This window comes from Mustela nigripes, chromosome 3 (assembly GCF_022355385.1).
Source record: "Mustela nigripes isolate SB6536 chromosome 3, MUSNIG.SB6536, whole genome shotgun sequence".
Classification (NCBI taxonomy): Eukaryota; Metazoa; Chordata; class Mammalia; order Carnivora; family Mustelidae; genus Mustela; species Mustela nigripes.
In genome coordinates, this window is record NC_081559.1 from 137,289,064 (window position 1) to 137,302,879 (window position 13,816).

Consider the following 13,816-nt stretch of genomic DNA (forward strand, 5'->3'; position numbering starts at 1 on the left):
TTAAGCATTTTCCCCTTAAAATTATGTCAATTATTAAAAACCGTTAGAATAATTTTTTGCTAATAAGAATAATTTTTAATAGTTGAATATTATTCTACCATATGTACATATCTTTTTTTTTATTTTTACAGGATAAACAGGTAAGCTTTATACTGTCTTTTGAGAACAATATATTCAGTCTCTGTAAAGACTGTCAAAAATTGCCAATGCTGGGCGCCTGGGTGGCTCAGTGGGTTAAGCCGCTGCCTTCGGCTCGGGTCATGATCTCAGGGTCCTGGGATCAAGTCCTGCATCGGGCTCTCTGCTCAGCAGGGAGCCTGCTTCCCTTCCTCTCTCTCTGCCTGCCTCTCTGCCTACTTGTGATCTCTCTGTGTCAAATAAATAAATAAAATCTTAAAAAAAAAAATTGCCCATGCTGACTGTATTTCAAGTCGTCATGGCGGGGTATTGGGAAAAGTTTTCAATTAGCAATAATTACGCCTCGGATAAACCTCATTGGCTATGATAGTGCCACTGTACAAAGCTATTTTTACATATCTTAATTTAACTCTCAATTTTCCTGATGTGGGACCTGTCCCAGCTTTTTAATATTGTCAGTAATGTTATGACAAATATTTTACATAAATTTTTATTTGTATTTTATATTATTACTTTAAGATAGAGCTATTAATCGGGCTCCCTGCTCTGCGGGGAGCCTGCTTCTCCCTCTCCCACTCCCCCTGCTTGTGTTTCCTCTCCCGCTGTGTCTCTGTCAAATGAATAAATAAAATCTTAAAAAAAAAGAACTCTTGAAGTAGGATTAGAGTCAACATGGGTAGAACTCAGGTTGCTAAGGGTATTGAAGACCAGATATTTCTTACACTTTTGAAACAATAAATTGTTTTTAAAAATCTGTCAGGCTAATAGCTTCTGGATTTAGTGTGGGTATGACCAGTGAATCCCATAATTACACGTCTACTGCTATACCTCTTTTGCTATCAAAGTTAGAGGCAATGCTATGTGGAATTGTATGCCAGTATTCAGATACTCCCTAAGTCTTACATGATAGAGGCTGAGATCAGCATTGAGAAAGGAAAATATATATTTAGAATAGGATTCAATTGCAATAGGGAAAAAATGCTGACCTTTTCAGGACAGAACGAATCTTTTTAGGGTAATCAACTTATCACCAAGTAATTGATTCGTTTCCTCCAAGATAGTAATATACTGGAGGCTTAAAGTCAGTCTTTGTGGCTCATGAATTGGACATTCAGCAGCAGTAAAAGATGTATCAGCCTTGTTGAGAGATCCATGGTGGCAGGCCCATGTATAGCTTCTGTTCCACCATAGCTACCCCACACACGAACCCACTACATAGCATTGAGGTAGCCAAGGACAGAGAGTGACCATCATTTTCTGGACTAATTATTCAATTCACCTGCATGCTAATGTCTCTTCTGTAGCAGATGCTCCCCAGTGGATGTTAACATATGATACCAAGACTCTTACACTTGTGCCAACTTCCATTGGTCTATCAACATGCACTCTCCATGACCTTATGGCTAATCTTCCAATCTTACTCCTCTGGGCCCTAACCAACCACTAAAGACATTGACCCCCACCCATAGATTCAAGTAAATTCTTATCTCCGGCACTTTTATTTCAACACAAAGTAGATCACCAAATGGTCATTAGGAAGATTTCTACTTTGCCATTATCTTTCAGAAGTACCCTTAAATGGGACTGTATTGCAGTGGTAATCCATTTCTAGTTCACCAACATTCTAAGCCATGAATCAAGCTCATTTTTTTCTCTTCCAGCAGTTAGTCATAGGCAATCCCCCATGAGGCCATAGACATGAGTTAAAGGAGAGGCTGTGTGCAAAAATGATGAGTTTGAGAACTCCCTGGGCCTGAACTCAGATGTATCACCTTTACTGTACAATGAAATAAAACTGAGCTTTAAGTCTTGGTGGGTCTGCAGCACTCATCCCATGATGGCCAGCCTGATGCCACATGGTACAGACACTCAGTCTCTACCAGGGTCCAGAATAATACTGAGAGCAAGTTTTCAAGTGGTTTACAGTTCTCTGCTGCAGATGACATGACTTTGCTCTAGAACCCAGGAATCTGTGCTGTGACATTCCTATTGTGACTTGCCAGAGACTCCCTGTGGCATTTTTATTTATTTATTTATTTGATAGACAGAGAGAGATCACAAGTAGGCAGAGAGGCAGGCAGAGAGAGAGGGGGAAGCAGGCTCCCCGCTGAGCAGAGAGCCCAATGTGGGGCTCGATCCCAGGACCCCGAGATCATGACCTGAGCCAAAGGCAGAGGCTTAAACCACTGAGCCACCCAGGCGCCCCTCCATGTGGCATTTTTATCTTCCAGCAGATCCTTGAGATCTGCATGAGAGGATTTTCCATGTCTATAGGGCCTGTACAGGTGTGATTTCAGGTGAATCCCAAGGCTTAGCCTGATCCTGTAGGAAGGTCTGGAGTGTAAATAACAACACAGGGTCTATTGCGTTTCCAGGAAGTAAGCTGGTCTTTCGTATTTCTATATCAGCCATTGGGTTGCTCCAGGTTAGGGGAAGAATAGATAAATTCTTGAGCACCTCCACTTCTAGTTGTCTATGTGAAGCAACTGGAGTAGCCTAATAGTGGTTCTTGAAGAAAGGTGCAGGAACAATCTAATAGCAGTGAGCACACTGAAGTAGAAGGAAGGTAAAAAGGTTATGGGGGGGATCTGATCAGTGTACCAGCATCCCTCATTATAGCAAGCCCATTCATGGAATTACCAAAAGCATGAGTTGATGGGGCCCAAAGGTCTGATAAATGTCAGATGCTATAGCAAATCCTCCAACCAAAACCAATCCTTTATACCAATAGAAAATGTATTAAACCCCAAAATCCTATCTAGCCAAGTTTGGTATTTTTGTATAGGATATATATAGATGCATATAATATCTGTTAATCTCCTAGTTCTTACACTTTTTCTCTTTTGACTTCTTGTTCATAAAGGAGTTTTTTATATGCAAAGTTTGTTCCCTTTATGCCTTGGAGTTACTCTTCTTTATTTTAATTTAACAGATGACATTTGGTATTACTATTAGTATTACTGAAAACCTTTAGGCCTCATGATATTCCATTTCCTAGGATTAACCCAAATATTTTGGAGTGAAATTGAAATTACTGATGGTATTTTTGCCAAAATAACTTTTGATTATGGTTGATGTTGCAAAGAATTCTCAGTAGTTACACTGTATGGCTCTGGATTTGGAATGCTGATGGGTATTCCAGTGATGATATAGTAGGAAACTATTTGTGATGATGACAATCCTGAAGGAGAAAGAACATGTGAACATAATGTCATTATAGAGGGATGAAGGTTACTTTTGTAAAAATAGGACAAAGCAACTTGTTAAGTATGATAGACCCAAACAGATAAAAATGAATATACTTTTGGTGATAGCTATTTTACAAGAATTCTCTAGTTTCATATAACCTTGAAGAATATTATGTAGTGTTTAGGGTCACATGCTCAGAAAAGTTGTGATAAATATTTCGACATTTTAAAAGTATAGTTTAGTCATTGGGCTAATCTCAAGTGAAAAATGAAGCAATTTGTTCTATTAGACCCAAGAGATCACAAAACCTAATTATTCCATTGCTTCCTCAGGCATAATCTCTATGTCTGTTGTTGTAAGAAGCTAATTCTCCGAGGATGCTATTAGTAACTCACTTCTGCACTGTTTGTCCCACACTGGAAATAGTGCAGGTGTTATAAATGTCACTGTGTTTCCAAAGCATAAAGCTCCATTAATCTTTTATATTTATGGTTTATCAGGAAATAATTTTGCTAAGTGGTAATAGGATATTATCAGGATAAGTCCAATAGGATACTGAGGATTTTTTAGGAACAACATATACTTTCATGTGTGTGCTATTCCCTTGGCCCAGGTTCCTCTTTATCTCTCTTTGCTATTGCATTTCTGCATGTATTCAAGGCCCAGATTAAATATCAACTCTCTGAAGGCTTCTCTTTAGGTATTCCCAGGTAAAAAGCACTCTCTTCCTCCTCTTTGCTTATGCAAATATTCTAATACTTAACAGGCTCTGACTGTGTGCCTTTCTCTAGTTCTGTGCCTGCTTCTCATCTGTCTGCTCTATTACATTTCAAACTCTTAAAAGTGAACCTTTCTCATCTTTGCTTCCTCGAAGCCCAGAACAATGCTTGGCACACAGCAGTCACTCAATGAATGCCTGTGCCATGTGTTGTTATTTTTCTGAAGGGTCCCTTCGATTCACCCATGCCTTTGTCAGTACCTGTCAATATGGATACCTCTTTGCAAATGTTTGTAGAATTGAGCAGAATCCATTTACATGTACGACAAATATTTGATGATTATTTTAATCTTCTTAACACTCTCCAAATGGCACTAATAATAGAGGCCGATGTTTATTTCTGTTGCTACAGGCGGTCCATAATGGCACTTAGGAATGAATAACTGGCTTCAACTTTTTTTTTAATAAAAGCCTATAAACTGAAGCCGCTACACATGTATACTGGAACTGGACAATTAAATAAATGGATGGTAGAAGGTGGGAGCCAGGTTTCTCACTGTTGGAGTGGGACATTATAGAAAAGCAAGGGGAGAAGGCCAGAATGATCCATGTGATAATAGATTAGAACTAGAGACATCAGTGTGAACCAATATATAACTTACTATAAATAGAGATGGACATATTTATATATATAAATATATACACGTGTGTGTATATATATGTATACATATACACACATATATATACATATTAATACACACACACAAAAACAAGGATTTGTTTACACATATGTATTTTCTTGCTTTATCAACAGGGAGGTCCTAGGATTAAAACACCCTAGTAGCAATGAGCACATTTACGGCCCAGATCTTGATGTCTAATACCATTCTCCAAAACAGGAACCAGGCATCCTTGGAGAAATGGCTAATTATAGAACTGGAACAGGAAATACAAGATGAGCCCAGAGCATCCTACAGTGCCAGAAAGGAAGAAAGTCCTCAAAAAACCAAAAATGACAGGAATATGTCAAAGGGGCACAGAAGTCAATGAAACCAGCTCCCGCTAGCCAAAGTGGCAATAATTTGAGGAACAAAGTAAATTAGTATTGGATTATAACCTGAAGTATAAAATAAAATCTCTAAGTCCATACCAACATAAATAAATGATGGATAAATAAATAAATAAGCAAAAAAGACAGACGTTCTCTGTAGAAGAATTCCAATGATTTATGGTACTCCGTTCTCAAGAGGGAAGAACATCGTTCCTTGATCTTTAAGTGTGGGCTGTTCAATGACTGCCTTCCCAGAAGTACAGAAGGTGAGAAAATAGAGGAGACACCTGACAAATAGTACCTCAGGCAGGTGGTGAGGAGCAACATCAACAGCTCTAAGTCAGGGGGATATTATGTCGTGATGAGAATGACACCTAACATCTGTGGGTTGTCTTTGATCTCTTTGGGGATCTTCTCTTCCAAAACCCCAATTTAATCATGAAGAAAAATGCCAGAAAAACTCCCAAACAGGTACCTTCTACAAAATACCCCACCAGTATGTTAAAACTTTCAAGATCATCAAAAATAAGGGAAGTCTGAGAAAGTGTCCTAGCCTGGAGGAACGTTAAGAGGATGTGACATCTAAAGGGAATGTGGCTTCCTGAATCGAATCCTGGAACAGAAAAGGGACATTAGAATCTGAATGAGCTTTTGACTTCAGTTTTGTTTTGTTTTTGTTTTTGTTTTTGTTCTTTTGAACTTGTAAGGTATTAGAGAGGGCATGGATTGCATGGAGCACTGGGTGTGGTGCGAAAACAATGAATACTGGGACGCCTGGGTGGCTCAGTTGGTTGGATGACTGTCTTCGGCTCAGGTCGTGATCCCAGAGTCCTGGGATCGGGTCCTGCATCGGGCTCCCAGCTCCATGCGGAGTCTGCTTCTCCCTCTGACCTTCTCCTTGCTCATGCTCTCTCTCACTGTCTCTCTCTCAAATAAATAAATAAAATCTTTAAAAAAAAAACAAACAATACTGTTACGCTGAAAAAAAATAAATTAATTTAAAAAAAAAAAAGCTGTAAGTACATAATGTAAACCTGTAAATACCAGAATGCAGGGTAGGGACTGGCATGCAGTAGACATTTAATGTGTATTAGATAAAGGGTGTGGGAATGATTGGCCCTCCCTTAAATGTATGTTCCTCGCCCAAACATATATCAGGCCCATAATCATATAAATATATATACTTATATCCATATAGCATAAATACTAGTAAGTAAAAGTAGATAAGCAATTGTATACCTTTCTGTTGTATTAGTTTGACCTTATTTTCAGATCCTAAGCCCTTTATTTTTATTCTTCCTCTCTCATTAATAGAATATAAGGATTTCTACAGCCCACGTGGTGACATATTTGTAGGCCTGTTGCTTCTGCATTTCTGTAGAGCTCAGAGATAAAGATGTAGAGAAACTACTAAGCCACTCTACTGAGAAAACAACCACCAAGTGTAGCTGCGGATTGCTTCTTTTAAACATCCCAGTGGCAAATGGCCAAGCATTCATTCACATCTTTCACAGGGATTCTGGACCCAACACTTTTCACAATCCCTGATCACAGGCAGCTCATTCTCTGTGTAAAGAGGGATACAGACAGGTGAACGAGCAAGCCAAGGCACTAAGAAGTTGCACCTGAAATCAAGGAAGGCTGAACCAAAGAGGTCTGGTTCAGCTGGACTTGAAGGATAAGTAGGTGCTCAGTCAGGAAGAACAATTATACTAAAAGTTGAGAAAAAAGGAACACTTAGAAGAATGATTCCTTCTGTGGCTCTACATGAGGATGGGGGGGTGGGGGGAGAGAAACCTGGGAATAGAATTACCCTGCTAAGGAAAAACTGAGGCAAAGAGGCAAAATTGATGAGGGTTATTTTTGGTGCTTCCTGCTCCTAGGTGAGGTGAAGAGTGTTTAGGATCAGGTTTAAGAGAACCTGAATCTGTAGCCCAGCTCTACTTTTTATGACTGAGTAAAGTTATCTATGCTCCAATTTCTCATCTGTCAAATGGGATGCCTACAGTGCCTACTTCACCTGGTGAGAGAATCAGTGAGCTGCCAAATACGTCAAACACTTTGAGTAGCATGGGGTACATGAGATTCAAGAAAAGTTGTTTTTATGTTAGTGCTGTTTTTGATAACACAGATCAGTCCTACTGAGATGGCGTGGACTCTCTTGGATGGTGTGTCTGCATTTTGGGACCTGTCATCAGAGCATCAGTGGGACCTGCCTTTGGCTGGATAGAGACTACATTTTAGGCTTTACCCAAGCATTGAAAATGAATGATCTTTGTCATAAAATCATATCGTCTCTGAGTTAAGATGCTATCTCTGTCATAAAATAAGTTTCTACATGTTTTCAATCTAGATAATAAAACATTGTATCATAAAGTGTTATATATGAATTTCTAAAGCTGATGTATGGTGAACACTAGTGTCCACAACCCTGAAGAGTACATTATTCTGACTAACTGCATCTTCCAGAGAGCTAAGGGAGCAGTACCTCAAGATTCAAAACTTATAGAATTATATCAATTTTAAAGGAATATTATTCTATATGAAATATCCTTATTTTATCAAGAGTACTTTTTTATTTATCCTTCAAGTTACAACTTTAATACCTGTTCCCTGTAATATTTCAGACTCTAAGGGGAAACTCATTGTGGCCCTACTGCAGACTAACAAAGAAAATTCATTATTATAAATTCATAGAAATAAAGGATGAAATACAACTAAACTTGAGAAAATACACAACTGAGCTAGGAAAAAGGAGAAGAAAGTTCCCGGTGCTAAAACTCACCAGCTAGAGTTGCAGCAACCCACGGGATGTAGGATCAGAAATAGAGGGAGGGTCTAGGAACTTGGGTTTTAACTGACATGCCAGGACAGAAGGTGCTACTTTGGGGCTCCATCCATTCACTGTATTTAGCTACAACTGAGACACCTACATGTAATTGAGCACTGGAAAGCCAAATAAATAAATAAATAAATAAATAAATAAATAATTTTTAAAAAAGAAAAAGAAAAGAAAAGAAAAGAACTTGAAACACTTGTTCTGCCAATACGTCTGTCCAGGGAAGTGATAAAAAGCTGTGGGTGAGAAAGGAAATAGAAGTCTGAGCCATATACCTGTAAATCTTACCAAATGCATAGTAAGGGAGTCATCAGAATAAGAAGTTAATGCCAAAAACTAGCCCAGATATGGGCTAACAACTGGGACATCAGGCAGAAGCAAATTCACAGCCTCTCTAGATCATGCTTCAACCCAAAGGATATGTGGTTCTCACGAAAAAATGATCCCCTTTGAAGATAAACTCACCTCCCCAAATTACAAGATGTACAAGGAAATCAGCCACCTTATGCAAAAGTCAACAGACAGGAGAAAGAGACAGATTAGACTTTCAGAACACTATATATAAAGTCACAAAAGTAGTTGTATCTACAATGTTAAAAATGCTTTTTAAATGGAAACATTATAGGCAAAAACAGGATGTTCTAAGAAAATAAAACATATTTTCTTAAATAAAAAGGAATATCCAGAAATTAAAATTTCAACTATTTGATATTAAAAACTTTGGAATAAATCAGATTTTAGGTAAGATACAGTAGAAGAGAGAATTAATGAAATGTAATATGTTTCTAAGAAAATTCATTGTAAGGCAGCAAATTGAGAAAAATAGATAAGAATATGAAACAGCTGTTAAGAGACAAGGAGTAAAGAATCAAGAAGGAGAGTGTATAATGAACAGGAATATTAAGAGATATGATAACTGATAAATACTGAGAACTTAAATAAAATAGAAATCCACAGATTAACAAAAAAACACCTAGTCTCATTGGAATGAACAAAAATAAATTTGCACCTGGAAAAAATCATAGTAAAAGTGTGAAACATCATAAACAATGAGAAGATTGTTAAAATTCACCCAGAGGTAAAAGATAGATTATCAGCAAAGGAACATTTGGGCTGATGGCTATTTTCTCAAAGACAATATGTGGAAGATTAAAAGATTAAACCAGTTGAACAGCTAAAATTATATTTTTAAAGCAAGGCTGATATGATGGAGCTTGAGGACCCAGTTGCAGCTATAAGTAACATTAAAACATGCTATAAAGCTGCAATACATTTACACATGGTAAAATGATGACATAGAATGAAGAAATAGGCCTATGAACTAAAATAGTTAGCTTTTAAAAAAACCCAAAAAACCAGAATACATCAAATGAATTAGAAGATTTTAAATAAAGCATTATAATAAAGCAACAGGGAAGGGGAAGATTATTTAACAAATGGTACTGTAGCCATTATCAATTATTTTTTAAAAAGTAATAAATTTTCATCTTCACATATTATTCTAAAAAAGGAATGCACATCAAGAGTTTAAGAATAATTATTAAATAAATAAGAAAAGAATCTGTAACTCTCAATCAGTTGATAGGTAAAATGGTGAGGAATAAAGAAAACTTGATCAATCCAATAGAAATGTTCTGTGATCCTACAATTCTGCTTCTTGCTACGTAACCCAGGGAGACTCCGGCACATGCGCAAGAGAGGTAGACAACATATACATTAAGTCATTCATTTCCATCAAGAGCAGAGTAAGTAAATTGTGGTAGGCCTATAAAACAGAATATTATAGGCAATTAAAATGAATTAACGACATCAACATTGGTCAAGCTGGAAAGGAATGCTGAGTAGAAAAAATAGAACCATAGGTAAAAATGATACCATTTATGTAAACTTAAACACCAAAAGAGATCTGGGATGTCTATGAAAGCATGTGTGCCCAGGTGAACTATGAAATCATGCACTGGCAGGATTTATCCCCATGTTAAGATAGTGGTTTTCTCTGGGGAGATTGGGAGGAAGAGTGGGAACAGGAACATGGGTAAATAAATGGCTTTAACTCTATCTATGACACTTAAATTCTTTGGTAAAAAGAAAAGTGCAGGAAATATGTTAAAGTATTGACATTTGATATATCTAAGTGATGGAAAAAGAGGTATCAGTTATATTTTCTGTACCTTTCCATATGTTAAAGTTCTTAATTTAAAAATATTAAAAAAACTATTCAAATAAAGTATAAGTATACAAAGCAAATCTATCTTCTGTCCATCTCCCCTGGCAATTTTATCTTTCCATATTTTCTTTTGCTTGTGCAAGAATACATATTCTGGAAGTTTTTTTGATTCAGAATACTACACACAATTTCTTTTTTTTTAATATTTTACTTATTTATTTGAGAGGGAGAAAGAGTGTGCACCAGTGGGGCAGGAGGCTGCAGAGGGAGAGAGAGAAGCAGGCTCTCTCTCACTGAGCAGTGAGCCCCACAACAGGGCCAATCCCAAGACCAAGACCTGAGCCAAAGGCTGATGCTTAACAGACTAAGCACCCCTGGATAATTTCTTCCAGTCAATGCACATAGATTTACTTCATTCTTTGTATTTTTTCACAGCATGAATGTATCTTAATTTTACCCACTGATTACCATATTAATTAGATTTCCAGGAACATTTTCATTTGTTGGTGTATTTGTTGTTTGTTTGGGCAGAAATTGCTACTAAAACAATTCTCTAATAAGTTGCTACCCTCGGGACGCCTGGGTGGCTCAGTTGGTTGGACGACTGCCTTCGGCTCAGGTCATGATCCCAGAGTCCCGGGATCGAGTCCCGCATCGGGCTCCCAGCTCCACGGGGAGTCCGCTTCTCCCTCTGACCTTCTCCTTGCTCATGCTTTCTCTCACTGTCTCTCTCTCAAATAAATAAATAAAATCTTTAAAAAAAAAAAAAAAAAAAAAAAAGTTGCTACCCTCTTATTTTTGTCAGATATATTCCCAGAAGTAGACTTTGGGGTTAAAGAATATATACACTCTATATTTTCATAATTATTATGAAATTGCTTGCAATAATAGCTATAATATTTTTATAGTCCTAACAATTATGTTTGAGAATGCTGGATTCACGTATCCTGGTCAGCCCAGAAACTATCAATATTTTCCATCTTTGACATTCTAAATTATTGGTTTTTTTGGGGGGGGTTGCATTTCCTTAACAAGGTACAAATCTGAACATCTTTTGTATGTTCATCGGACATTTGTGTTTTCTACTTTGAGAACTGCCTGTTACTATTCTTTGCTCTTATTAAAAATAACTTCATAACTTCTCTATAACTCACTCATTTGCTCAGTAAACACTATTATAGAGGACATTGTGAGAGTCTGGGGCTAAGCACCAATGGCAATTAAGATACAGACTGGGAGTACTTGGGTGGCTCAGTTGGTTAAGCCTCAGACTCTTCGTTTGGGTTTGGGTCATGATCTCAGGGTCCTGGGATACAGACCGATATCAAGCCCCACAACAGACTCCATACTCAGTGGGGAATCTGCTTGAAGGTTCTCTCTCCCTTTCTTTGCCCCGTGATAACATGCTATAAACACTGCAAGAAATGTCTGTCTAAACAGAGTGCAATGAGCCACCTTTTGAGACCCAGAAAGGACAGGAAACCTTAATCCAGCAAGCTGATGCTTCCACTATTGGGTCTTGAAAATGAGTAGGTACTGGCCAGGCATTTCCCACAGCTTGGGATCTGTGCAAAAGGAAGACAACACAAGTAGAAGAAACTGTGTATAAAATCCAGCAGATATGAGTAGTGTGGATTAGTGCACAGGAGTCATGCCACTGAGACAGGAAATCAGGACGAGTTGTAGCTTCCAGAAGAGAATGAGGAAGAGAAGTTGGAAGTCATCCAGCATAACTGAATAAGTATGTCCAGAGTGCAGAAGAAATCCATTCTTGAAAGTCATCTACATATAGGTAGCAGTCTATCATTCATTATAGCAATTTTGAAGCTCCACCAGCTCTATGGGGTTTCTGGTATGTGGGGCAGTTTGTTAGCAAACTAAATGGCTTCCAACTGCTATTTTTTTTTAAAGCTTTTGTGCTTACTTTATCGTTTGAGGTTTTTTTTTTTTTAATGTCTCTTCCCTTGCTTTTAAAACTCATTCTTTATGCTGTGAAGTACCTCCTATTATATTTCTTTTTCTGCCTACTTACTAAAAAACTCTGTACATAGAGATTGGCTACTCCTCCCCCAAATTTGGAATTGTGTGTATATACTGATGTCAGTATCTATTAATATATCCAACAGGAGGAGCAGAAGGAGCTGTCTTGGTAAATACTGAGATGTGGAAGTTCAAATGTTTTTACTTAAATTCCAGTTAGTTAATATACAGTGTAATATTAGTTTTAGATGCATAATACAGTGATTGAACACTTTCATACATCACCCAGTATTCACCACATACATTCACTTCTTAATCCCCACCACCTGTTTAACACATCCCCACCTCCCAACCTGCCTTCTGGTAACCATCACTTTGTTCTTTATAGTTAAGAGTCTGTTTCTTTGTTTGCCTCTTTCTCTTTATTGCCCCCTTTGCTCATTTTTTTGTTTTGTTTCTTAAATTCCTCATATGAGTGAAATCATACGGTATTTGTCTTTCTCTGACTGACTTATTTCATCTAGCATAATGCTCTCTAGCTCCATCCATGTTGTTGCAAATGGTAAGATTCCATTCTTTTTTATGGCTGACTAATATATATATATATATTTCCATAATTTGGCTATTGTAGTTAATGCTGCTATAAACATTGGGGTGCATGTATCTCTTTGAGTTAGTATTTTTGTATTATTTGGGTAAATATGCAGTAGTGTGATTGCTGGATCTTAGGGTAGTACTATTTTTAACTTTTTGAGGAACCTCCAGAGGGGCTGCACCAGTTTGCGTTCCCACCAACAGTGCAAAAGAGTACAAGAGGGTTCCCCTTTCTCCACATCCTTACCAACACCTGTTGTTTCTTGTGTTGTTGACTTTAGATATTCTGATAAGTATGAGGTGATATCTCATTATGGTTTTGTTTTGTATTTCCCTGATGATGAGTGATGTTGAGGAACTTTTCATGTGTCTGTTGGCCATCTGCATGTCTCCATTGGAAAATTGTCTATTCCTGCGGTCTTCTTCCCATTTTTAATTGGATTATTCATTTTTGGGGTGTTGAGTATTATAAGTTCTTCATAGATTTGGGATACTAAGGAGTTTTTATCTTTTAAGAAGTTTGTAATTTACATCCTGATTCTTGTGTGTTTTCCAAGGATAGATTAAGGGGTCAGATATATGAGATCTGGATTAGTGAAGTTTTGCTGTTTATAGACACAGACATAATATCAGCATTTTTAATTGCCTTCACTTTATAAATCAGTTATTTATGAATTGAATTTTTCAAGAAAAACATTTAAGCAAATGATTCACATTTTCATTTCAGACACACTTTAAGATGAATATTTAATAACTCTACTTCTTTCATTTTCTAGCTTGAAGACCTTCTTTATCAAGCAGTTTATGATCCAGGACTAATGATGAAATGCAGATGGCACCCTCACTATTTAAAAAATGTCCATCACTGAATCTCTAGTAAATTGAGTAATATTTTGTAATCAAATCAGTATCCCAAATTATTCTGATTTATGAATTCTAATCTGATTTCACAATTTCTTTTTGTCATTGCACTTTGTATTTCACTTTACAATGTCAAAACAAAATATGCCTGTGGTTGCAAAGTCAAATAGACTGAGGAGTCTGCTGTTGTATCTTTCCAACCCACCAGTTTGCTCTTTAGATACAACCCTTAAAAATGTTTGCTTCTAGCTCCTTTGTGATGCCTCAACAATCTCTTAA

General features: G+C 37.3%; 1 non-coding gene across 1 annotated transcript; it reads right to left on the bottom strand.

Moving 5' to 3' along the window:
- Positions 1-386: 386 nt before the first annotated feature.
- LOC132014644 (U4 spliceosomal RNA) lies at positions 387-525 on the bottom strand. Its single transcript, XR_009403329.1, has one exon. It is a non-coding gene; the product is annotated as a U4 spliceosomal RNA (small nuclear RNA).
- Positions 526-13,816: the final 13,291 nt, after the last annotated feature.